General features: G+C 36.6%; 1 protein-coding gene across 1 annotated transcript in view; it reads left to right on the plus strand.

Moving 5' to 3' along the window:
• Window positions 1–4,305, plus strand: part of LOC101848153 (glycine receptor subunit alpha-2) — a gene marked incomplete at its 5' end in the record, with an annotated part of 21,595 nt that overhangs the window by 16,778 nt on the left and 512 nt on the right.

Genomic DNA, 4,305 nt, shown 5'->3' on the forward strand with positions numbered 1-4,305 from the left:
ATTTTCATCCTCATCATCATCATCATCATCATCATCATCATCATCATCATCATCATCATCATCATCATCATCATCACCACCATCATCATCATCATCATCATCATCATCATCATCATCATCATCATCATCATCAAATTTGTTTTCATAGCTGAAACATCATTTCATTGCTGTCGTCGTTGGCATTTAATTTATCAATGACAGAACAATATTTTAAAAATCATTCCATAAATCTATAATATTGTTGTGGACAGCAGTATTAACATTATCACAGTTATTATTCAAAGTATTTGATCAGGCATTGACGGTAAGACTAAAAATATATTTTTAAACCCATCACTTTGACTTAATCTGAACATGTTTCACCTTCCACCTGAAAACAGTGGAAGATTGGCAGAGCTATCGAAGTGTGGGACAAACGTTCACGTCATTTCCTGTTTGGCCTATGTTTTTTTCAAAGGTGTTGTTGTTGTTGTTGTTGTTGTTGTTGTTGTTGTTGTTGTTGTTGTTGTTGTTGTTGTTGTTGTTGTTGTTGTTGTTGTTGTTGTTGATCTAACTTCTGTTAATGAAGAAAAGATAAAACCGAAGAGCAAAACTGTTTCATTGTTAGGACTGCATGCCTCCCAGGAAGTTGAGATTGTTTCAGAATGCTATCGTCAGGCCTGCTGGAGTAATTGTAAAGCGCATAGAGCTTGCTGTTGAGCGGGAATCTGCGCTATACAAATGCTATCTATTTTTTTTTTCAGTTTGATTACATTTTCTTCTTTGCTGTTCATTGCCTAGGGTCCGATGATTCAAATATTTCTGCCATGCTGTTTACTTTATTCAAGATAATTAGGCTTGGATAACATGAATCGATCACACCATCAGAATAGCTTTTGAATGATAAATCACCCTTGTGATGTCATTGAGGGGATCAACTTAGTTACATCTTTTTTATATCATAAAGTTACCTGTACACCATGAAGCCTTAATATCGAAAACCTTTATCCATTTTTAATCGGCTCCGGGACAAGATAAGAGGAGGAAGATTAGATTGCCTTCATGACTTATATTATTATAGATTCTAGTGCGGTCAAAAACTCGTAGCGCAACTTATCCTCAAATATCTCTTGAACAGGTGAATCAATGTCACCCACACTTTACACAGCAGTTGGTATAAATTTTTCTGCCCCAAATCATATTATTTTTCCGCATAACCGATGCTAGATTAAGAAAAAAACCTTTTCTCTATGAATATTCTTAAAATACTAAAAATCTTCGATTCACGGAAAATGGGATCGTTCTCAGCACTTCCCGCTTCTCACATACATTTTGCATGCGCATATGGCCTACGTCACAGCTTATCAATGACGCTGTTAATGGCAAAAGTTATTACAAGAAATTAATTTTATTGTGAACACTTTTTTGCGTTAAATGCTCTCAAAACATGCGTTCAATAAGCATTAAGTCGCTATTTTAAAAAAATGATATCAGACTTGCTTTTAAAAGCGACATTGTCCCGGCTGTAAACCTTTTAAAATCTGAAGAAACCACCCACTGGGATTTTTATTTTATATACATAAATAAAAATATTCTAGAGTACAGCTAGCAAGTTTTTACAAAAATATTGATTAGTGAAGCTTTAAAATCAGGAGACGTCATATTGAGTCGTCGAGGAAATAATTGACAAGAATTTGCACCACGAAATTTTTGACCGCACTATACACTCTTTTTTACTCTTACATTTGATCTGAATATTGACATGTTTTTTCAGCACGTTTTGCACGCTCTTGTAGACGTTCAACATTACTCTCAAGATTGTCAAACTTTTTTCTCTGGATGGGAGGGGATTTTATTTTTGCTGTAGGGTTTTTTTCCTTGGGGGTGGGGAGTGATGAAAGAAAAGGGATTTTAATTCATTGTATAATTCGTTTTATACTATTTTTTTTCGGGAGGGAGGGGGGGGGCGTTAAACAAAGGGTCGGAAGAGATGTAGATGTTGGAAGGATTTAATATAAGATCGCTTGTTGGAGAAAAAATGAACGTGAGGAAATAAGCATTTGCCAGGGATAGAACGATACATTTCATGTGGTTGAAAAAAGCACTGATAAATCTGCGAAAGATCTCCCCGAAAATAATATATTAATGTATAAATCATGTCAATGATGGTATGAAAGATTTACACCCGCAACACCGGTACTAACCGAAAAGCACTTGTAAATATTTTAGTTCAGTCTCTATTGCAATGGACATTTGACTTTTTAATGTATGATTTATTACACTTTGCCAGCCTTGTCTTCTCACGCTGCCTTCACAATGGACAATGACTCGATCTACGATTGTGTTTGCTGGGACATGTTATTTTGCTACATACATGTTTATCTTTATCACTTTATTAACAACGTGTAACATTTTTGCAGCAGACATGACGAAAAATAAAAGTATGATAGCGTAAGATAATGTTTGTTTCTTGAGAAATGTTATTTATTCTTTTCATGAAGTCATTTTGTCATGATTCAAGTTTTGTTTTATCTTCTTTCTTGAATGTAAAGATTCTTGCGCCACTTGTACCAGTTATTTTCGTTTGTTTGAAAGGAGCGCTTCGTGAATTACAATCGATCTTCCACAAAATCAGAAAGCGAACTTCAGTATACTGAATTTTGATATACAGAACTTTGAACCTTTAGTTTATATCATGAATAATATTATATTGCTTTGATATTTCATAAGTGAAGATTTGCTGTTACCGCCCGTGACCAAATCACACCAGAGGTTGCTTTTTAAGACTTGGAAAATGATACCCAAAACTGCTTTTTTTAAGTATGGTTAGATCGAGGACAGCATAGATAGGCCCTACGTCTTTACTCTCCCTCTTTTATTTTTGTCTACCTTGCTATTTCCTTGCACTGAATGGCCGTTCTAGTGCTGACGTGCTCCTCTTTACCCAAGTTAACATAACTTTAGAAAACTGCGAATATACAATAAAAACTCTTGGTAACCGTCTAGTTGCAAATAGGTAGGTGTGAGCACATTAAACTTTCAATGAAATGAGGACAAGGAAGTGCCTATTTGTCCGATTGCTTTTGTTTGTTTTAGCAAGAGTTTTATGGCGGTCGTAACTACATAAGGTCATAATATGAGCGCGAGAAACACTAGTTGGTTCCATTCACAACAGGTCACTGCACGGCTGGGCTCGGGTCAACGACCAGATATTGAAAACTTCAGGTCAGATAACAATATAAAAATAATAATCTACTTAAATTCAAAATCACTGTATTTACCATTTTCCATAAAAGCCAATTGGCCTTTTTAAATCAAAGATTCTGTTGGGATCAACGAAGGAAAACAGATCTTGCAATTGTTTGCATTTAAAATATTTCCTTCGGGTCTCTCCGAAGTCTAGACATTCTGTTAAATGTGTCTATTGGTAAAATTTGTGTTGCATCCGACACAGAATGACTTCTCATCTCCCTGAATGGGGTACTTGTGTGTCAGGGACGTGTGTTCGATGCGCAATCGAGTAAAAATGAATTCGTCTCGTAGACCCAGTTTGGGCTTAATGTTGTGTAGTTTGTTTGTTTCTTCCAAAGAGTCTCCCACAGACTGGAGGTATCCAGTTGCTTGACACATGAGTACAGTTATCATGGAATCAGTGGAAGGTCAAGAGAGAAGGTCAAGGTGGACTACAATGCAGAAGACTCTTGACTGAAATTCATAATAAGGATGTCCACCCACATGGGGCGATCCTATTGGGTGCGGACCGCCTCTAAAACAATCGGACTGCGTTGAAAGTTGTTTTGAGCAAGTATCTACCAATGTCTGAGGAGCAATCGTGATACTATGCATTAGTATTCACTTTGCCTGCAAAAGACAAGAATATATTCCCGAGCATCATCCCGTAATCCAGTCTTTCTGATGGGATACCTGGTCATATAAATCAGGATGGAAGCGGGGTATCTTGTATCAATATGATCCACTTTGCATCGATGACGGACTAAAGCCTTTCTAACTTTAACTGAAATTGGCCAAAAGAGCTTAAACATGGTGAAAATTTTAGACCAAAGAGAACTGTTAAAGTCATAATCTCCATTGATACTCCGCCACAAAAGAATACACTGTGAAAGGATATGAAAAATAAAAGACCATAGAAGAAGTAGGGGGTCTAGTTGTCAAGCCTGGAAGACATCTAGGGTTGCCTGAAGATCGAGACAAGAAGAGGGAGTACGACATAATCCTTTGTGCCAGTGCTCAAACGTATGATGATGCTGATGATAAGAAGAAGAAGAAGAAGAAGAAGAAGAAGAAGAAGAAGAAGAAGAAGAAGAA

The sequence above is a fragment of the Aplysia californica genome, unplaced genomic scaffold, assembly GCF_000002075.1.
Source record: "Aplysia californica isolate F4 #8 unplaced genomic scaffold, AplCal3.0 scaffold00862, whole genome shotgun sequence".
Classification (NCBI taxonomy): Eukaryota; Metazoa; Mollusca; class Gastropoda; order Aplysiida; family Aplysiidae; genus Aplysia; species Aplysia californica.